This window comes from Bubalus kerabau, chromosome 8, assembly GCF_029407905.1.
Source record: "Bubalus kerabau isolate K-KA32 ecotype Philippines breed swamp buffalo chromosome 8, PCC_UOA_SB_1v2, whole genome shotgun sequence".
In the NCBI taxonomy this organism is placed as follows: Eukaryota; Metazoa; Chordata; class Mammalia; order Artiodactyla; family Bovidae; genus Bubalus; species Bubalus kerabau.
In genome coordinates, this window is record NC_073631.1 from 39,256,249 (window position 1) to 39,280,580 (window position 24,332).

At 33.8% G+C, this 24,332-nt stretch overlaps 1 protein-coding gene across 8 annotated transcripts in view; it reads left to right on the forward strand.

Annotated features, from left to right (window-relative positions):
- Nucleotides 1–24,332, forward strand: part of SEMA3A (semaphorin 3A) — a 560,896-nt gene that overhangs the window by 278,956 nt on the left and 257,608 nt on the right. The window lies entirely within an intron of this gene.

A 24,332-nucleotide genomic window follows, 5' to 3' on the forward strand; every position in this document is an offset into this window, starting at 1 on the left:
ATTTTATTATCTTTTCCCCCCTATTGGTTTCATATTGCAAAGCCTTAAGTTTTCTCATAGATATAGAGTGTTCCCCTTTAGAGCCTGGGCTATGTGGTTTTTAAAATCCATATTCTAATTGGCTTACTCTTACATATTTAAACACAATGTATGTTGAGTTGAATTTTGAAACCTAAATAACTAAAATTTTTGGTTTTGTTATACAGTTATATGCGATCCCATCAAATGAGTTTATTTTTCTTGAAAATATGAAGATACCTTGATATTTGGAAACAGATTGGTAGTAAGATATGAACTCCATCAGTGGATTAACCTCTATATTGGTCAATAGAGGGAACAGTTTACAGATCAGTGTTAGCTGGACAAGTGTGTACACACACAGACACACACATTTCCCTATGTATATAAAAATGACAAACCAGTTTTCTTCAATACGCTAATGGTTTCTCTTCCTACACTAGTTCCAAAAACATTGTTTGCTATCAGTTCAGTTCAGTCGCTAAGTTGTGTCTGACTCTTTGTGACCCCATGAACCGCAGCACGCCAGCCTGTCCATCACCAACTCCTCGAGTCCACCCAAACCAATGTCCATTGAGTCGGTGATGGCATCCAACCATCTTGTCCTTTGTCGTCCCCTTCTCCTCCTGCCCTCAATCTTTCCCAGCATCAGGGTCTTTTCAAGTGAGTCAGCTCTTCGCATCAGGTGGCCAAAGTATTGGAGTTTCAGCTTCAGCATCAGTCCTTCCAATGAACACCCAGGACTGATCTCTTTTAGGATGGACTGGTTGGATCTCCTTGCAGACCAAGGGACACTCAAGAGTCTTCTCCAACACCACAGTTCAAAAGCATCAATTCTTCGGTGCTCAGCTTTCTTCACAGTCCAACTCTCACATCCATACATGACTACTGGAAAAACCATAGCCTTGACTAGACAGACCTTTGTAGACAAAGTAATGTCTCTGCTTTTCAATATGCTGCCTAGGTTGGTCATAACTTTCCTTCCAAGGAGTAAGTGCTTTTTAATTTCTTGGCTGCAGTCACCATCTGCAGTGATTTTGGAGCCCAGAAAAATAAAGTCAGCCACTGTTTCCCCTGTTTCCCCATCTATTAGCCATGAAGTGATTGGACCGGATGCCATGATCTTCGTTTTCTGAATGTTGAGTTTTAAGCCAACTTTTTCACTCTCCTCTTTCACTTTCATCAAGAGGCCCTTTAGTTCTTCTTCACTTTCTGCCATGAGGGTGGTGTCATCTGCATATCTGAAGTTATTGATATTTCTCCTGACAATCTTGATTCCAGCTTGTGCTTCCTCCAGCCCAGCATTTCTCATGATGTACTCTGCATAGAAGTTAAATAAGCAGGGTGACAATATACAGCCTTGAGGTACTCCTTTTCCTATTTGCTATGAGTATGACAGTTTTCTTATTGTTAGCATTCCATTTTCCCTCCCCTGTCTTTACATCTCCACCTTAATGAAGGTGCAAATCTCTTACCACAATACATCTGCTTCCTAGATTGCCCTGGTGAGTCTGTTCTGAAATATTTATTTCATAGTGTGTAAAGATTTTGTTATGACAGTATCTTGTTTTCAGAAACATTTTCAATTTATTTAATGATTATTTCTGGCATAAGAATCATCTTAAAACTGTGTTGAATGCAGAGATGATTATGTTCTACTCCTTTGAATCCCAAATCAGAAAGTTTGGAGTAATTTCTACATATTTATATGTTGAGCAATTTTCTCCACTGATGCCAGTACACAGCCAATTTGAAAACCATGACCCTAGCACAGGTGTCACACATGGTAGATATTTTGTAGTTAAAGAAGGATTTAATGGATAAATGAATAAGACTGAAAATATTAATTTAGAGCCAATAAACCTCTCTATACTGAATGTAATGCAATTTATAAAAAATGGCTGTTATATAAAAATTTTACATTATTCTTTGGAAAAATCTGCCCTGTGCTCACAGTTCATATTAAAATTTGAAATAAAAGTAAAACTAATTACTTTGCTGTTGCTTTGTCAGCAATTGTCATTCCCAACCCTTTCAGTTATGCGAAATTGCCAAAGGCAATATGAGACTTTAATTTTTTTCCTGACATCCTATCCCATCCACTTATTATATTATAACTGAATCATTGTCCTACTTGGATCTATTCTTATATGTCTAGACATCCATATTTTACTTCAATGTGTATAAGTTAAGTCTTGGTAAGCTAATTTGCATTGTATTATTTATTATTGGTGATATGTCCTTTTACTTGAACTATAAGAATATATGGAAATACGATGTGATAGTCATAGTTTAGAGCTTATATCCAGTGTCACAGGTACAAGACTTGAAGTCTAACTCCCTTTACATATCTCAGTTTAATTTTTTGATCACTTTATCATTGAACTATATAGGACTTAAGTATCAGAATCAATAGCCTACAGTTCTTTTTTGACATATATCTTGTTATCTTGAAAAGGTTCTCAGTAATATAAAAATGAATTTTGACAGAAATGACTAGATTGCATTAGTAAGTAACACTGAAGAAAATCATATCATCATGGCAAAGTTTTGTAGTATGGACATGCATGATGAAGGAAGTTCTGTGACTTGTTCTTTGTATGCCTCTGTGGGAACTATGGTTATTGTGCTTTGAACTTTCATAGTATCTCTATACATATTCAACATATATTCACAAAATTCACACTCTTTAAACCACACTGATGATTTGTTTTAGGGACCTTCAACAGACGTCAGAAAAGACTTATTATCTCTTGCCAGGCCCTACATAATTAATTCATTTTATTAGGAAGTAGATGAGAATATAGGATTCTTAGAGGCAAGAAATAAATATCTTCAGCAAAGGTTCTTTTAGTTTCCATTGAAGATAATCAAATGTCACCCTCTGCGGCTTGTCAGTTTTCTGTTAGTGTGGAGCCACTAGAAGAGCCCAGAGGGAACTGATCATGTAGAGTCAGTCTTTTTGAGTGGAGCATTGAGTGCTTTGTGGGTCCTCTATATCAACATTTTTAAAAAATAGTTCTTTTGTAAGTAAAAGATCAAAATATGTATCTTATTTTGATTAGGACATTAATTGTTGAGATCGTAGGAAAAGGAGGCATGACAAAAGTGAAAATAGGTGGGTGAATAGCAAATATAAAATGTAGTATTTCTTCATCTCTTAAAGTTGGTTCTTCTAAATTATGAAAAAGGACTAAATTACAGGAAATTGAGATCATACTAAATGTGGCAATTATATTACTATATACTATATGCTATATTACTATATGCTATTTGAATCTGTAAACACACTAATGCTTCATTTATTTTTAATTTTATCTTATTTCTTTTTAAGAAATTAAATTAAATTCATCTCCATGATTTAATGAAGGCCAACTGATTAGTTTTGGGCTTCCCTGGTGGTTCAGATGGTAAAGACTATGCCTTCAATGCAGGAGACCTAGGTTCACCCTCTGGGTTGGAAAGATCGCCTGAAGAAAGGAACAGCTACACACTCCAGTGTTCTTGCCGGAAGAATTCCATGGTCAGAGGAGCCTGGCAGGCTACAGTCCCTAGGGTCCCAGAGCGCCGGACATGACTGAATCACTTTCACTTTCAAGTGATGACTATAAATTCAAATTGAATGATTTCATTAAGGCCACAAAATAATTAGTAGATTTGGAGTTTTCAATATCAATTGGATTTTCTAAAAATATCTACAAATTATATAGTTTGAAATTTACAAAAAGTTAAATGACTTCCTCTCCTTAAAAAGTTAAGCAATTTTTCCTATTTTATCTCTGGTATACATCAGTTTGAATTGGGAAGCAAGAGAACTATTGATTATTAATAATAATCCTTAACCCATTTGAATGCAGAAGGCATGATCATATAATCCCATACAAATTTTTACCAGATCTAAGAATACTAATTCTCTTTATTTAGCATTGTAGATTGAAGTAATAGATATAACTTAGTTGTTGGCACAACTCTTCTTCAATGATAAAGCAACTTAAATTTTCTACTCAGTATTAGAAAATCTTCTTAGTGACGAGCAAAGATCTTAAATCTGCAGATCTAGGAATCATACCACAAATATTTCAAATTATGGGGATTTTGAATGGAAATAACTTAAGAATAGGAATTAAGAACAATAAGATGGTCCTCAGGGTAGGATGGCAAGCAACAGTATGTCAGTTATCTTAGGCTTAAGAATGCTTCTGTAGACACAGCACCAAATCTCAAGATTTATTGCTTGCTCACTAAATACCTTTTTGCAAGTTTTCTCTGTCTCTGATCCAAGTCTTCACTTGGGCTACAAGTTGAAGGAGTAACCTCCTCTGAAACAAAATAGAAAGAAACATGGGAGAACTATAAGATGGTTCTAAAAGTTCTGTTCGGAGGTTACAGCAGCATTGTTCATTTTTCACGGTCAAAACAAATCATATGACTAAGCTTAAGGTCAATTCTAATCCTTCCAAAGAAAGAGGTAGCTAATAATTAGAAACCAAATTTCAGTTTTCTTTTCGAAAATATTTTTCCTGTTGGTATTCTGAAATACGCAGTTTATCTATGGCTCTGTTTTAAAAATACATTTCAGAAAAAAATTTAAGTAAAAATTATAAATTAAATGACAACTGGATATTTTGATATAAATATAAATGCAGTAAATTAACATTGTATGAGATAAATGCTTTTCCCTAACCTGATATAGGAAAAATATCTGTATTATATTTTACAACTTCATAAATAAATGTACAAGTATCTGAGCTTAATGAATTACCTTTATCTCAGTTTATTCACACTGAGATAAAGTGGAAATACAATGCTCTTCTGAAAGGTACAATTACTAATATAGCATGGCACAAACATCCTTAATAATAATATGCATAAATGGAGACAACTTTAATAAAAATATATCAGTATTTTATATATTTAAATCTCAGATTTGGTATTGGGGTAAATTTGCCTGTGTCATTTTTTTTTATTTTAGAGATAAAACTATAATCATATTAGTTTGTAGAAAATAATATTTTTCATTATTAACATTTCTCTAAGATTAAATTTAAATTCCTTAGAGCTCTATCAAGAAAATTTACTGTACAATAATCCCTCTTTCTTCATTTTCCATCATAAATAAATACTCATCACCAAATATTTCATTATTAACCAGAATGGGGCTATAAAATCTTCAGCATATTTCAAAAGTTCTTTATAAAAATAATTTTTAAATAGTTTAGTATTTTAATGTTAAACTATTTGCATAGCCCATATAAATGGGAAATATGTTATTTCTATTAAATAATAGTAACTGATGATGAGTAGGTAGGGAAATTAGAAGCTTTATTCAAAATAGTACAATTAGGTGTGAATTTATTCATAAATCTCTTCTTACTGGCAGAAGAATGAGTGCTTGAAAAAGTTAAAGGGTAGATCTAAGCATCCAGAGGAAGATATTTAGAAGGAAAGATTTTAAACCTTGCTTTGTTTGATTTCTTCATTCTTCCCCCTCTCCTTCCCTTCTCTTTCCCTCCTTGGCTCCCCCTCGTTCTCTCCCTTATCTTTTAAAAAAGAATTGTATTTAAACACTGTAGAACGTGGTAGAACTAGCAAGCACTATTATTATAACAAAATTTTAAATGGAAGCTAAATTTCTTACATACATTTTTTATGTGTGTTTATTACCATAAAAACATGCCTGAAATTTAGAAATAACTTTGTTCCCTTTTAATGATAGGAGACAAAGCGCATCTCAACACATGATCAACATATATTTGAGCATTGTCTTTTTATTGCTAACTTCTTATCTGGACATAGTTTGGTGTTTTTAAGTTATTAGGGAGGAGAGAATTATAGTACAAATAATTAATTTTTGCTTGAAGTACTTATGAATGAAATCTAAATTCTCCTCTATCAAAGAGCAGTATTCGTTTCACTACATTGAATATTGGTTTCAGGAGGACAGAGAATACACATTGAAAACACATTACAGCTGTGCCAATCTTTTTGCAATTATTTTGAATAGTTGGCTATTTGCCCCATTTGACAGTTTGTGAACATGGTGAATAATTTAGTATTCATGCTGCTGCTGTTTTGGCACAATTAACATGAATCACATATCCGCTGCTATTCAAACTGATTGCAATATGGGGGGGAAGCCTTAATGTTCAGTTCTTTGTACTCTGTTTTTCCAAATAAAACCCAATGAAGACCACTTTGTGTGATGACCTAAAAGCCTCTGAGGACATCCCTTTTTATTAAATTCCTGATACCAATTTAGATCTGGTATCTAATTTTAGAATTTTCTTGGAGAGTCTGTCAACTGGACGTCCATGTATTCCAAGCATGTGCAAAATATTTATGGGCCTCTGTGCAAAGCCAAAGACTGCCATGTCATTATGTGTATTATCGCCCATTTGTCATTCTGCCTAACATGACTCAGAGGCATTGGCTGTTACACAATTTCTTATTCTCAGTGGCAGAACTTGAATTTAGTCTTCTGTTGTGCTATTTTCTTCTCACAAAAAATTGTCCATATAATATATTTCCATAGATTCTTATATTATTAATAGAGAGAGCTACTTTTCCAACTGCTCTTATATCTATTAGAAAATTCTTAGAGCTACTTTTCCAACTGCTCTTATATCTATTAGAAAATCTGAAGGTATATTATCTTTTACTACCTGCATCATTTTTAAATAAAGGGCAAAAAGGATTGTCAGTAAGTATTTGCTCAATGAATATTAATGTTTAATAGTTCATCTGTAGGTGTAAAGTAGTAGTAATAATAGTATACTTTAAAAAAACTGACACCACGATCTTGTCAGCCCTATTATAAAACATTGAATGTTTTCTATATGGTCCTGAAAAATATATATTTGTTTCTGAGCATTAGTTTTTCAAGCTCTACTTCTGGGTGTGTTATAAATTCATTCATTTAATAAACAATTAATAACACTTACCATGTACCAGGTACTATTCCTGATGTTAGAGAATAAAGCATACTAGACCTGGAGATTATCTTCTAAAAGGAGGAAGACAATCAAAATCCTTGTAATTAAAATGTATACTATGTCAGGTGGTGATAAGGGCATCTGGCTTATTGTGCACAATCAAAAACCAAATGCATGTTATTACTGTGTAATCAATCAGAATATTTATTGTCAAGTTACAAAAAGAAACTTAAGTCTCACAACACCCATAATGCTCATATTATCATGCCAATCACATTCTCTCCTTATAAGCATGCTGCTTGAAACCAGAGAAAGGAAAGACAGTTTGTTGTTGAAGCACATCATGTTGAGAGCGTAGGTGGATGCATGCGTTTTCATGATAGTGTTGGGACAATCTCCCCTTTTCAAATGATGGAAGTCCAGTGTACAGTCTGAGTGCTGAACACTGCCACGAGCTGGCTTGGAGTCTTTTTCCTCTGTGCCTTCATGGATTCGACTTCCTTGTGATGTGTACCTTTCTATGCTCACTGTGCTCATACTGTCGGGCATGTTCAATTCAAGCTTTTTTGTTCTGAGAGTCAAGTGATGTCTTAGCAGTAATTTTGCGTCACAACTCCAGGTCACTGCGTTGATTTAACTGTGACTTCATAGAGACAGTTTTATTTTCCAACATTTTCAAATTCTTATTAGGACTCTTATTCTTGCTACCTTATGTCAGCAGTAGAAATGTCACCGTTTCTATAATCATCTTGACTATCTAGAAAGTGACATTTAAATTCGAGAGCAATGCCTCATTATTCTCCAGTTTCACTCTTATGTCTGCCTCCTGCCTCCACCCTTCATTCATATATTTTAGGTTTCAAAACCAGGCTTTCCTAAGTGCCCTTTACTCACTGCTTAGGTTATAAGGCAAAGAAGGTATAATTCCTCTCTGTGAAGAGAGGAAGGAAGCTGAACTTTAAACAAATCATTACAGTGTATTTTGAGATTCCATTATAATTGTTGAGAACAGAATGTCAGGAATCCAAAAATGGGCACTGATAACTGTGTAGAATTTTAGGGAAGGGCTGAGATAAAGTGACATTTGAGATGGGTCATGAGGATGCGGAGGGATTTATCTTGTAAAGAATATTTGGGGACTTCTTATAAAAAGAAGGAGATTTTGCTAGTTTTAATATCAATTTCACTTCTACAATTCTCCTGCCTACACTCAAACTGTAAAAGTCCATAGCTGGTATTCCTTATTTCATAATTTATATTCATTATTTGCACCTACCAGTCTTCACACTGTTCTTAGAAAATGCTGTTTAGAGACAATGAAGCATAAGGGCAACACACTGAAAGTATTCTATTAAAAGAGAATACTATTTTGAAAATCAGTTTGAAATAATTACAATCTCAAGTATTTCTAAATGCAGCTAAATGTCTTGTAAGAAAAATCACCACTGATATTTGTTCTAGGCTAAAGATTATATAATTAAAAATGATAAGCATAGTAAATTAATAGGCAATGTTCCTCAAGCTAGAATTGAGTTTTGTTGTATTGCTTTCCTTGAAATTAAGTATATGAAAAAAGAAGGAAATGGTTGACTTTAAATACTCAAGAAATTTAGCTTTAATAAAATAATACCCAAAATATACTTTTCTTCTAACATGTGCTTTTGTGGGAGGGAAAAGAAATTTCAAAAGGAAAGAATAGAAAATGAAATAAAATGTTGATCAAATTCCTCATTACCATTATTTTATTGTTGCTAATTAATCTTTTTTAATCACATTTGAAGAGGACTTCAGTAAATAGACATACATATATATATATATATATGACTAAAATAGTACAGAATAAGAAAACTCAAAAAGAAAAGGTGCTCTCCAGGAATTAACTAGGAAACTGGAAAAACTTGGTTTTTACCTGTGAGCATTAAATTTCATTTTGAAATTCCTATCAACCAAGGTTAAAAAGAAATAAGTTCTCATTGACTGATCAAAAAGTAATATATCAGTGCTTCATCAGAGAAAAGCTTCCTGGCATTAAATTCTTGGAGGAATTTATCATGTGTATCATTATTTGAGATGTTGACTGGTATAATGAATAGTGGTTTTGCAGACATTGGAAGAGTATTCCTCCTGAGATCATTTGTTATATCATCCTACCATAAAAACTAAGGGCATAATATTACACTGTAATCAGTGAATCAACTTCTATGAGGAGCCTGTAATAACACTTGGGGAAAAATTTTAAAAAAAGATAAATTAAATCAAGTCATTTGGAAAAAAGATAATCAAATTCCCCAGGGCAGTGATGATAAATGAAAACTGTTATGTGTTTTAAATTGTTTCCATTTTCAGAGTAGATGTTTCAAATCTTATTGTGAATTCAAGATACTAGGAAGGTAAAGAATTTTTATGTGTCATTTTATATTTGAGAAAGGCAGAAAGCTGATTAAACAAAATCAGATAACTATTAATTCTCTTGTAGTTGATTTTCATAAATCCCACTGCAATCTGGCTTCTGCTCCCACCTCTGACTCAGTTCTTATAGGGACTAAGAATGATTTTCAAACCACCTTTTCAAATAGAATTTGCATAGGACAGCTTCCACATCCCTCTCCCACATTTGGCTGACTTACTTACGTTTCTGACTAGATATCCATGATGTTGCTTTTCCTATCCTTCCATGCTTAGTTGTCATATCCCCTGTTTGGGGCTCCCTTCTTGTGCCTGTTCCTTAAGGTCATCCAGAGTCCTGTCCTCGGCCCACTTTTTCTCTCTGTATTGACCCTAATCCCTAGATAGACTCCAATCTTTGACATTTGAGCTTTCAACTAATTTACTAAACTGCTTATATGAACCTAAAATATATACTTAGTAATCTTCTTAAAACCAGTAAGTTCACAACTGAACTCTTTGCTCAAGCATATCTGCTCACCTTCTTTTCTTGCTGATTTCAATTAATAACTATTCATCCTTGCCAAAAGCATGAGAATTACTGTAAATAACTGCATTGTGTACAACATTTACAATATTGTAATAACAGCACAAGAAATTTAAAATTCCATTTTGCCATCCTCTCTATCAAATATTTCATCAGGACTAGCATGCGTCCTTCGTATTTCTATTTGATTTCTCTCTCCTTTGCATATTCTACTGCCATGATTAGATGCCTTGTCACCTCGCCTTGTCACCTTTGCTCTAGACTGTTACAAGAGAAACCTACTTGGCCTTCTTACCTTCAGGCTTGTTGCTAGTCATTACAGTATTCACAATGCAACCAGGCTCATTTATCTAAAAAGAAAATATTTTCTCCATGGCTTTCTCCTCTAGGAGGTCTTCTGTGTCTTTTCATCACCCATATTAGAGTTACAAGCATGGCTATATAGACACTTCTTTGCTTGGCCCCTGCTGATTTCTCCTTTCTCTTCTCTTTGCAATTTATACCCTGTTAATGGCAAAATTGCTCCCATTTCCTGCACTCACACATGTTCTCCTATTTTGTGGCTTTGTGCTTTGATTGAAGTCCTAGCAGGACCACCTCATCTTTCTTCACCTGCTCTTACTCATCATTTAAGACTTGGTTCAGGCACAATCTCCCACAGGAAGCCTCTATAAAATCCCAGCTGGGCTAAATGCCTGTCATCTGCTCCATCTGAGCAATTCGCATTTTGTGTTTCTGTCTTCTTTTGTTGTAACTGTCCCTACTAGACTGTGACCTCCTCAAGGGCAGGAATCACATCTAATTCATTTCCTTTCTTCCCCATAGCAACTATTTCAGTATCTGTAAATGATTGATAGATAGCCATTAAAATAAGTGGAATTAAAATTATTATCATTATTTGTGTTTTCCCTTCTATGAAATGCATATCTTAATATAACCAAATGAGAGAAATATAAATTGAATTTGTGCACTACAATCTCTTTTAACTCTCTCTGAAGAAGATATTTAACTTTTCCTACCCAAATGATAGAAACAGTAAACACTCTCCAGAAACCTTCAGTTCAGTTCAGTTCAGTTCAGTCGCTCAGTCGTGCCCGACTCTTTGCGACCCCATGAATCGCAGCATGCCAGGCCTCCCTGTCCATCACCAACTCCCAGAGTTCACCCAAACTCATGTCCATCGAGTTGGTGATGCTATCCAGACATCTCATCCTCTGTTGTCCCCTTTTCCTCCTGCTCCCAATCCCTCCCAGCATCAGGGTCTTTTCCAATGAGTCAGGTCTTTGCATGAGGTGGCCAAAGTATTGGAGTTTCAGCCTCAGCATCAGTCCTTCCAATGAACACCCAGGACTGGTCTCCTTTCAGTTCAGTTCAACCTCAGCTAAACTGTTCTGCGTCATGCCAACTACATTTAACATCAGACCGACACAAATGACTTTCATCCCAAATACCTACTTCAGAAACTAGTATAGAAGATATTTTTATAACTAAGTTTTATTTAATAAAGTAATAATTTGACATTGGAATTATCATAAGTATTTTCATGACACAGTATAATATATTAGATTTACTACTCCCCAACTGATATTACAGTTATGCATGGAATAATATGAATTATCAAATTTTACTCCTAACTAAAATAATTAAATATTGCTAAAATGTTAAGTGATACACTTCAGACTATGGCTTGGAAATATACTACAGAATATAGTGTTTTCAGCACTAGCTGGAATCAAAAGTGGAATATATCTCATTTGGTTAACTCATTTATAGAGAAGGCATTGAGGCCCCAAGAAGTTCATTATCTAATAACACATAACTCATTAGTGCCCAAGCTGATAATGGGACTCAGGCCAGGTTTCTTTCATCACACTGTACTGCCTCCTTATTTGCTATTTAAAAAAACAATTCAGGTACTTGTGTCAAACTTGAGCTTACATACAGCTCCCCCACTACTAACACACATACACACACACATACACACACACACACACACACACACACACACACACACACAAACACACCTTTACATGAAATGGTTAAATAATGGAGTCTTTTGTTGTCATTTCTACTTGAACCACTGAGCAATGTGCAAGACTCATTTCAAAATTTAACAGGATCAATGAGAAGGTGTTACAGAATTCATCTCTGTTTTTCAGTTCATTCTAGATTCTTTCCAGGTATATATAACAAAACGTAAGTCTGAAAAGTGGTTTTTCATCTCCAGTAAATACTAAGTAAAACACTCAGAAGCAAAACAAAAACAATTTTAAAATGCAAGTATTAGTCACCAAGAAAATAATTTTTTATATTTAAAATTGAATGAAGGTGTATAAGCCACTATCCCATTAGTTTTATCAAGCATACTGTTTAGAACTTGAACATTATTTTCAGAATATTAAATATACATGGGCTTCCCTCATGGCTCGGATGGTAAAGAGTCTGCCCACAGTGCGGGAGACCTGGGTTCGATCCCTGGGTTGGGAAGATGCCCTTGAGAAAGAAATGGCAACCCACTGCAGTACTCTTGCCTGGAAAATTCCATGGACTGAGGAGCTTGGTAGGCTACAGTCCCTGATGGTATTTACCTTTAGACCCATTTAAAATGCACTAATCAGAAACCTGAAGTTTTCTACATCCTGAATCTGATTTCAGAAAATACCCTTTATCGCTTTTTCCAAGATTAAAATCTGAGAGCAGTAATTTTTCAGGATAAGGATATATGTCAAAGACAACTGTTTTACTTGTACTTAAAATGCAGACATCACACATGGATTTGTATCATTCAAGAAAAAAGAAAAATATTTTATTACACATTATTGAAAAATTACCTCAGTACCTAAAAATACCTAAGCACTCTTTTAAAAGTACCTAAGCACTTTTTTAAAAGTACCTAAACACTTTTTTTAGAAGTACCTAAGTACTTTTTAAAAATAAGATTAATTATCTTTTGTATATGGTTTAACATTTATAATTGAATGGCATCTAGGAGATTGTTGGTATGTATTTCTAAGAGGCTAGTCTTACATTGCCTCTCCAGCTCAATTGTGAATCCATCATGGTAGGGTTGTATTCATTTGTCTTTGAATTTTTACAATTTTAGCACAGAATGACTGACACAGAAATTCAATCAATTCTTGTTGAATTATATTCAGCATGTATATGTGTATATATATATGTGTGTGTGTGTGTGTATATATATATATAGATATATACATATAATTATATATAAACACATATAGACAGGTTCTCATATATACTTGCATACATGCACATATAAAAAACATTAGACTAAAATGCTTTAAAATCTTGGTGGAAAACATGTTCACTTAACTTCAAACTCCTCACTGTCTCACTGTTTTATGACCCTCCTTACATATATAGCCTTATTCTTTGATAGTGCTACTTCTGTAGCATAGAACAATTGAAAGGAAACCTGCGTGCCCCACCAAGCAGCACCACCGATCTCCCAGGAAAAGGGTGGCACATTTTTCCCACATCTACCTGCACCGGAAGAATACTTACTTTTTAAATGTTATAACACATGATATTTAGTTTATGGGGAGAGCTGGGCAAGACGAAAGCCATTTGTGTCAAACCCATACCTAATGAAATTCTATTATTTAAGGTATTTCATCACTCAACTACAAAATACATTTCTGCATATCCCACACTAAGGCATAGTAAATCTCTTCAGTTAAATGTAATTTTAAACCATCATAGTTTTTACTCTTTTTTTTTCTTTATTACTGAAGTAAATTAGTCGACCAGTTTCTTGAAATCTGGGATTTGTTTTTCAAACCAATCTTCCTGAGTTCAGGATACATACAATTCTTTCAATCAGTTTTTGACAGAATAGGCAGAGTGCTTCTGAAAACTTTAAGATCTCTTTCAACATTTTGCTGTTCATCTGAATATAACAGTTTTGACAGCCAGCTTTGTCTCTTGCTGCCAACCCCATCCTGCATCTCCCCGGATCCATAACAATAGTCAGGAAGTCATTCACTTACATTTATTGAGGACCCATTGTGGGAAAGAAATTGCCCTAGGAACTTCACAGGAAGTAATCCATATGACCATCACCACTGAAGATGTCCTATAATTAAAGTGCTATTGAAGACAAATATATTCATGATATGTGCACTATACTGACAGAATGAATACATAAAAACATGCCCCAAAACAATACATATGTATAGAGATTTAGCTCATAATGCATAATGAGTGTTGGAATGACTAGAGTTAAAATAATTTATTTTGCAAGATTTTCTAGAGAATTGAATTTAAAGAGGAGAATAACCAAATTAGAGATAGAATGAACTAGGAAAGGGGACACTTACTATAATGATAATGTATATAGAAAAAGATACCTTACTCATATTTTTTTTTACAGTACCCAGTCACTCATATTTACAGCTGACAGAAAGGACTGTGGAAAGTATCCCAAAATGCATTTAATGAAAACACACACCAAAAAAAAATAAATAAATAAAATAAATAGAAAGAAAGAAAAGTAAGAGCAATTTGGGAAAACCTTTAGAGTAAATAAAAGGTCATCTGAATTTGTACAATAAAATTCACCTAAGTGAAACTGCTGTCTTATTTCACTTTCTTTTCTGGTATTTTTAAAGGATTCCAATGCATTATGAAGATATTGACATTTAAATACATAGGAATGGGAAGAAAGCTATAGTGTCAGTCATGTAATTTTTATGAAACTATTCTGAAATCATTTGAGGCAAAGGAAACCCGATCTAGCTGCTGGGGTGGCATGCAGCCCGCCAGTGTTAGATCCCTCAAGTGCCACATCCTGCGTCTTGTTAAATGTAACTCAATAGTCTCTATTTCAGCCGAAGGGTCTTTATTTTCATCCTGGCACTCCAGTCTTAAAGTAGACTGAAGCTTAAGTTTGTTTAAAGCTACAATATGATTATTCTTATAAAACAATTAGTGATATTTGAACCACTTTCTGATAGACTCAATTTAGTAGGAGTCTAAGTGACTTTCGACATTTATTGAATTCACATTTGAAAATGCTGCTAAATACATTTGAAACACAGCATTTTTTGAGGGAATACAACTGGACAGATTTTTAAAATTCCATAGAGGTTTATAAAACATGAGTCTCTCTTTAAAAATCTGCTTAACATATCCCACTGCTTATGGCTTATAAATCTAGAAAGCTTTGCAATGGACTGATCCTTATACAAAAATAAAAATTGGAATTCTATTCAGATTTTTATAATTGTATTTTCATATTTCTTAATGTTTTAATATCTGGCAATTAGAGTGAAAAATACATACAAAATGGACTTATTTTATAATTTAATATATCCATAACAATTTATTTTGTGAATCTAAGTGATATATTGTGGGTATCCATTTGTTAATTCAAGAAACTATTCAAAGATAGTTGTATAATATCAATCATTGTCCTGTTTTTGCCATTGTGTTAAAACAGTAATGATAAAGGTAAAAGAGAAAATGTTCCTGTTGAAACTATTATAGTAAAACATTCCACTAGAATGGAAAATTAACTTATTTACCAGCCAATCAAGATTCCCTAGTGTTCTGAAAACAGCATGAAACAAAATTTGAACAGTTAAAATACTAAAGAGTGCTGATGACCTATAAGATGTAATGTCTTAAAATACAAAGAGTAGCAGGAAATATTCCCATAATAGTTGTACAGGTGTTTCACCTGTTGACCTAAACTTCTCTGCTTCCAAAGTTAAGCATGACACTTGTCTGGGAAAATAATTTGCTCTGAAATGTAAATACGGATTCATGAAGTTTGCAACTTAGATTATGAAAAAAAAAAAAACTTGTATATTGAGGATTTAGTGCTAGTAATGGGTCTTTTACTAATTTAAAGCTTGAGTTACCATAAAAGATACAATTCTTTCTGTACTGTATAAGCTGTGAAAGGTGGAGGATCTCAAACCCACATCTGGCCAAGTGAGTCACCAGTAATTTATTAAGATGTGAAATGCTGCTCTCCTTCAATTTGCAGCTGCCTATGGGTGGAAGGCTGATTAGCGAAGGCAACCACATGCTTGTTAATCTAAGGCAGAGGTTCTCTATTTGCTGCTGCCTTCTCTAGTCTTCATATTTTAATTTAGCTATCTTATTCTTGAAATGTAAATATGGTGCATTTAAAATCTAGCATGTAATATTTAATGTATAATGTTTCAACACCCCAAAGTAATAACAGTCTATATGCACCTTTCTTCTTTTTCCATCTAGCTTTTGCAATGATTTCAAAGAATTGTCTTTTCTTTCTCCAAAGGGCATTAGAATTGCTATATTTTACCAACAATATTTACTTGTCACCTTGGCCGTCCGTATTCAGTTCTCATGCTCAGAGGTTTTGGTCAAACTCTGTGATTGCAGAGTCTGATGACATGCTCTGTTATGGTGGGAACTCTACCTTGAATGCCATTAGGTAGCAGGAGATGACCAATATCTTTTCTAGCTAAAGAAACTAAAATTTCAATCATATTGCTAGAAATTGTGATCTTGTGATTTAAATCCAGATGTCCTATCTCATATGCATTATGGTGGCTTTCACAATTTTGGTGACTTTCTTTCTGGGAGTTTTATAAACATCTCTAAATTTTTAAAATAAAAAAAAAAGTGAGAACTTACTGCCATTTGAAAACACTATATATTTGCTAACTCTGTAGAATTTTCATTTTGATTAATGTCCATACTAGCAACATACTTTAATAGTTTTAGGGCTATAGGAAATCTGAAGAGAGGTCTTAATTATGAGAAGAAATATATATTGAATAAAAATTATAATAACAAAGTAGCAAAATTTTCCACGCTTTGAAGAAAAGACCAAAAGATATTTTATGGACTATAATATGGTTTCTTCAGCAGCATTTTAAATGAACAATTTAGAAATCTCAGTGTCTGCATTCCAATCCATGTTTAATATAGGAACATGGAAAACTAGTATAATTGTATCTGCAAAGAAACCATTTCTACCAAACTATTTATTAAAATTGTGAGATTCCTGGGCCCATCTAGCATATATTTCCCCTGACTCTTTAATTAATTAATTAATCTGTTAATTAATAGATTTTTTACTCTGTGCCAGAAGTTATGCTGAGCAATGAAAATAAAATAATGAGAAAAAGTTTCTGTTCTCTTTGCAATTAGAGTCTGTTGAGGAAATTTATTATAATGCAAAGTAATAAGAACTAAAATAGATGTATGCACCTAGCACCATAGAATCATAGGGGAGAAAGCTTCCAGAACAATCACAAAGCATTGTGAAAATTTATGCAAGTCTTTTTTTCTTAAAGCAACCTTGTACCCTGAGTTCCTACTGTGAAATCCTAATATAAGCATATTAATTTTAGGAGACTACAGTAGCCTATGATCAGAATTAATCCAGCAAAATGTGCAGACATTCTGTCATCAGGTAGCATCTTCCACAATAATAGAGAAATATTTCTAGAAGGAATGAAAACGGACACAGGATTTGATGAAAAGAAAATAGCAGTAGAAAAGTATTATAAGTAAATAAATAAATCTCTCTCCAGCCCCAAAGAAGTACAGAAAACTTTGTAGATTTTTTAATATTTATGGTAGAGAAGTTTTTTACAAAGATAAATAGGCATTAGTTATCAGGAATACATATCACTAATTCTCAAAAAATATGTAATTTGTTTTACAAGACAAAATGATTGACACCTAGGCAATTCTCAAAATCTTGTTGAACAAATGGGTACATATAAAAGAAACAATGCAAGAAATATGAAACCTGAAATTGTTTCAAAAGTGACTGGATTTGAGAGTAAAGAAAGAATATATATATATCTATATCTAAAATTGTGTCTCTAAAACCATTTTAGCTGTGCTGGGTTACACACAGTGGCAAAAATCTACAAACTCATGTTGTCAGTCTAAGAAATAGATTACCACTTTTAGCTTAATTCACTCAAATTTAGTTTTATTATTTCTCTTTAGTGTTTTGATTTTAGTTTAAGGAAATTTAAATAGGTTTCACAGCATTATTAAATTGGCAGTAACTATTTAATATGTCAAAGCAAGACTACCAAACTATGTGATTCTATCAAAAACCATCAAATGCTATTTCTACAAAGTTACACAATGAGAATTACACTTGTTTAAAATTTTAAGTTAAATTTTTAAGTTTATAAATTAACTAATGGGTTTTTTTCTTATGTATCATCAGCAAATTATTACTGTTAATTGCTAAACTTTAAGATAAGAGAGTTAAAATTTTGTGAGAACATGGCTTGTCATAGTGAACATTATTTTTATGCTGCAAAGAGTGTCTTATAATATTCTATTAGGTATTTGAGGTATTTGAGGGGCATTTAAGTGCTTTAAGTTACTAAAGTTATACATCAACTTTGAAAAAACAAGCAAGAGTGTAATCACATTTGCCATTTAAGTCCGCTAGTCAAACCATTTTCAATTTGGATCTGTAATTTAAAAAGATTCAAGGCTGGACGTATTGATGTTATTTTCCCTTTTCATTGGTGTGGTAGAAATGAGAAAATGAATTTTTGTTAATTGATTTTCAAGGAGGCTTATTCTTTGAATACTTCCAGAGGAAAATGGGGAAGACTTGAATGTTCTATATAAATAACTTGTAGATAATAATAATAATGGGTAACTAATAAACAAGGCATTTCCTAGTCTCTCCCATAAGGTGACAGCTGCTTCTGTAGCCAAGACAGTGAAATGAAACCGGGCATATAATTCTACCACCACCCCCACATCACAAAGGAAGAAAATGGAGGGCGTAGACTAGACCAAATGATACTTAACACTTGAAACAATGCAGATAGGGAAGATTGAAGTCTTTCCTAACTCTTGCAATTTGGAGAAATCTGTGCCCTTGAAAAGCAGAATGCTCTGTAGTTTTTGAGTCACCATCCAACAAACACTTGGTTTTGCCTTTATAATAAACCCTTTTAAGGAGCTTTAATTCTAGGCTTCAGCATTTCTGTTCCCTATCCTTATCAGTTTCAAACTCTTTAAAAACATTTTTTAAAAAATAAAAGAAAGGAAAAAAAATGTTCCCTTCCTAGAACATACAGATTTTAGTCAAGTTAATCTGAGGTGCCACATTCTTTTCAGTGCTAACAAAGGGAAGCTATGCGTCTACTTTGCCTGAGTCAGATGTAAAGTAATCCTTTAAACAATACTGCGCAGTTTCTTCACTTTGTTTGCTTAGTACAGATCTGCTTATTTATTTATTCAGTGAGAAGCTGTGTGCTATGCTTTTGCTGAAAGCAAATAACTAATAACTTCATATCCTGCCACACTCAACAGCCAACCTGCTCATTTCATTTGTATTCCACGGACGCCTCATTTTTTCCTCCTCACTGCCTACCCTGTACTGATCAGTATTAACAATGGGATTTTTGTCTCACTTGAAAACTTTCTTGTTCCATTTGAGTTGAGGTGGAGACACTCTCACTTAAAAACAAAACAAAACAACAACCACAGTAGCAAAAACCTACACAGGTATTTCCGTGTCATATTATTTCAATATATTAATATTCAGGAAAACTGCATTCACTTATCAGATAATCGAATAAAGAAGCTGTAGTGATTCTGCTCCTTAACTAGGTGAAAAAGGAAAACTCCCATGTGCAAAACATTTTGAAATGTTGAAAAATATGATTGATTTAAGAAGTTGAAAGAAAATAGAGACTGTGGAAATGATAAATCCCATTCCTGTAACTAGATTTTAGCCACTTTTGGCTGCATAGACACTAAACATAAACAAAATTTTATACATCTTTTTTTTTTTTTTTGGGTCACTCTCTTCTGTTCCCCACACAAGTGAAATAAAACTTGCCTGCTAGCCCTGTGATTCAAATCCTCAAGGAAAGAGAAGCTATCGTTTTACCTGAACACTGAAGAGCCTCCTCCTGCAATTTCTGATACCCCTTAATTGTTTAAACTTTTTTTAAACCTAGAGTCACAAATAATGTGACTGGCCAGTTTCTGAACTCCTGAGTTGATTTAACATCTATCATGTTAATTCATTGGAAAAACAAAAGGGCCTTTATCTCGAGTCCCTATTTACCTTAAATATAATTAACGTTGATGTCACAAGAAAAAACATAAAACCGTTTTTTGCTTACACTGATGAAAATTCAGTTTGGAGGAACTACTCGATTCTTTTACTGAGATCTGTGTTCATGGGTGTGTAGGAGGGGAAGGGAGGAGTTAATGCTTCCCTTGAGATTGAATTCCCTTTGCTTCTTACCAGTCTCTCCTCTCAACTCATGCTTTCACATGTGGCTTATACTAAAAGCATTCATAAGGGTCAGATTATAAAAAGTTTAATTTAATTTCTTAAATATTGCTTTTAACCTGCCACCCCCAGTTCTCAGCGACTACCACAGTAGTCCTTAAATAACTTTTTTTTTTTTTGCTAGAATGAATAATACATCAACTATTTAGTTTTCCCAATTAATAAGATGTCTTCTGATCTTCTAAAGAATGTTTTCACCCACACATTTCTGTTTTAGAAAAAAAAAAAAGGAGAGAGATTCAAATTCCCTTACCAGAAAAACCCTCATTAAAAATGAATTTCCAGCATGAGATGTCAAAGCAAGGGCAAATGTTCTACTCTGACATTTGCTATAATTCTGTTGATCATAGGCCTTTCTCATATACTAACGAAGCATTCCTTTGAAGAAAAAAAAAGGAAATAGCAGATGTTGAATAGAAACTAATACAGTTTTTTTTTTTTTTCCTTGACTCAATTGAATAGCACCTTGGGAAGAATATGGAAATTTTTATTTGTTTTTTAGTATTTGTTTTCCTTCTTGGTGTTGTTTTGTAGGAGAGCTGGTTATCCAATGCGTTTTGAAATTCTTAACTCAGTAGTTTCTCTTAAAGAGGCATCTAGTTCTGTGGGTGGCACACATTTTGAGAGTGTTTCTAGATCTAACCATGGTGGAGTGGGATTGCAGGGAGAGACAGGTGTGTTTAATGATGTACACCATAACTTCAAGTACATTTACTCCACTCAATCTTTTAATTATATCTGAACAACGTTTCTCCTTATATTCTTTTATGTACAAATATAGCAAGTATTTTTGCCTACCACTCACAGAAAGTATCAGGGTATCTATAAACTGGAGAAGCACTTGAAATACCATCTCACAAATTAGAACAATTTCTGCTATTAAATCACAATGTTTATTGCCATCTCAGTGTGTTTTATAATAAATAATAAACTATATGAAGTAGACATTTAAAATGTACACATTGCTTTTAGCTAATAAACGAAAAGATCAAAAATACATTTCCTATGGGAAATTGCTTTAACATGTATCTTCTATGACTATACCAATCTTAATTGAGAAAGAAGAGATAACCAACCTGTAGTGAAGTTGGAAGAGTTGCTTCTCTAGAAAATCAAGCGCACCACCCAGAAAACTGCCTGTCAGAGTTTTATACTTGGAAGTCTCTGTAATCCATCTCAATATGGAGTGAGGCGAGATTAAAAACTACAGATTTATTTGACAGAAATGTATACAACAGCATGATCACCATATTAAACACCTGCTCAGATTTGACTCTGTAGCAGAACTTAGTCACATCTGAAAACTTGAAATTTAAGAAGATATTAGGAGCTCAGTTGCAAGTAGAGTTAATTATAGCATATGATGTAGATTGTGGGTTAGAAAATAATTGAAAATAGAGATATTGCTTTAAGAGAAACAAAATAAGATTTTTCACTTGTACCTTAAAAATACAGTGTTAAAAGGTCAATATATTATTTCTGACTTTTAAAAATGTAAGTAATGCAGTAAGATCAATGGTTAATGTGGTAAATACAGCAGGCTTGACTGTGTCAGGGCTGAGTTCACATATTCTCAGAGTAGGGAGTGATGTTTCTTAGGAGGTGAATCAAAGTCCACATTTCAAGCATGCAGATGTTGATAGATTCTGATAAACACCCATCCAAGTCCACCTCAACTTTGCATCTACTTCAACTGAGAAATACACCTATGGTGTAATACACCTATGGCACAGTGGTAAAGAATACACCTGCCAATGCAGGAGATGAGGGTTCAATCCCTAGATCAGGAAGATCCTCTGCAGATGAAAATGGCAACCTTCTCCAGTATTCTTATCTGGAGAATCCCAAGGACAGTCTTGGGATTGTGGGCTACAGTCCATAGGGTGACAGAGTCAGACACGACTGAGCATTTACACACCCTGTGTACAACTGGGAAATAGGTTTAACCTTGATTGTCCCTCACATGTTTGGGTGTATAAGGAAAACATGGAAAACAACTTTATTTATCCCCAATGTCAATTGAGAAATCAGTAGAAATATAATATAACAAATACTTTGGTAAATATTTTTCAGGCACGTAAAATTCCTTCCTTCCTCCCTGCCCTCCTTTTCTTTCTTTCTTTCTACATTAAAAAAAAAAGTCTATCTGTGGTCACACTTTTCTATTTTTATAATGTAATCAGTCTAGAACAGTTATACTTACATAAAGAACTTCCTATTTTACATTTTTTAAATTAAAAAATCTACAGAGAAGTAAATGTGAATTCATTAAACTTTCAAATATTTGAAAAGACCTAAAGATCATAAAAATTTCAAAGAAAAATATCAAATGTAAATAAATACATTAGAGTTTTTAAAAAAAGAAACCTGTGTTTGGATATAAACATGGGGGTGTCTATGGTACCCAATTCTGACTTCAATTTTAAATTATTTATTTTAGAAAATGAAATAATTCCATCCTGATTTTGTGGTCCAAAATATAGATTGTCTTTCTTCTCCATGGAATCAATTCTCACCCTCTTTTATCTGAATTTTACCTACAATCTTTTATTTTTCCTGGAACACATCAAAATGTTTCAGGATTAGACATTACACAAGTGAAATGGATACATTTCTAAATTTGCTTATCCTGTTTAGTTTTGACAAATATAAACTTGCTCTCCTACTTGAGGTAACAAGAGCAGGAGAAAAATAAATATTTGAAATACATATTAGTGAAAATGGCACAACTATTTAAAGTATTTAAAATAATCATATGTGATATTTCGATAGAATAATCCATTAGTCCAATCTCCTAAATAATCCCAAAGTGACATGAATTCCTCCACAGAATGAATGTCTATAGAGAGTAATCCATGGAAGACAGACAAGCCTCTTGTCATTTGTAGCCTTAATCCATTGCCTAGAGCATGAAAAGTGCTCAGGATAACAAGTGTGGGAATCAGTAAAATCAACATTATTTTTGGATTTTATTTTCTTAACAATACTGACTGATCAATGGGCTTGTGGGAAGTGACAAATACAATACGGTCTATTTGATGAATCAATCTAATGGAGTAGACACGGAATTCCTCCTCCCCTTCACCCATTCTCCCCCCTTTAAATCCTTTTCATTCTCCTCCTCCTCCTCCGCCTACTCTCAGGCAAACACAGACACACACTCACAGACACACACCCACACACACTTGCGCACAGAGAGAGAGCTGCTCTTTCTCTATTGGTCTGTAGACATTAAGTAATGAAAGCTATAGTAACAATGCTCAGGTCATTTTTTTTTTTTAACATATGAATTCTAAACCATTTTCAATGAGTGTTCATATTTGTAATTGCAAACTCACCTTCTCCTTTCAGCCAAGTAATTTCCATATTATTGGAACAGTCCTCTCCTCTGTATTTCTAACCTGTGTGTTGTACCTGGGGTGGGGGGAGGGTGCAAAGTAGAGAGAGTTGGGGAATATAAAGGGAAAATTCTTTGATTTTTATGCATCCTTCCTACACACACAATCCTATATAGATATCAGCTCTGAGAAAAACTGAAAGAAAAATAGAAAAGGAAATTTAAACACCTCAGACATACCCATTTAGGAAAGAATTAGTGGTATTTGTATGACTGCATAAATACACGCGTGTCCACAGGAAATTTAGTAACCCTTCACCAGCTCATGAAGACACAGAGATACTCTTTTTATGTTGGTCTTTGACACTCAGCAGGGACTTTTGTGAACTTTGTCATCCTCTGCTCTTTAAACCAAAACTAGGGAAGTGGCTTTAATTAATGAGATGTGATGCATTAAAAACGTTAGCCAGAGCATTCCAGAAGCTGAAAAACCGTAGATGTTTTTAAATTCTGAGTATCCTTTTGAGAATCCCTTGTTGTAATTTATAATTCTCAGTGGACCTATATTTGTCTCAAACTGATTGTTGAAATGGGCTTTACTAGGAATTTCTTCCCTGAAATTGCAGTGGGGCGGGGGAGGGGGTGGTTGATCCAAGGGGGTTTGTTGGGAGAAGGGAACAATCGCTAACAAGGCTTTAAAACCTTCAGTGGTTAAAGTTATACTGATGAAAAGGACAGACATATATATGCATATCTACATATGTATACAGGCATAAACATACATATACACATACACCACAC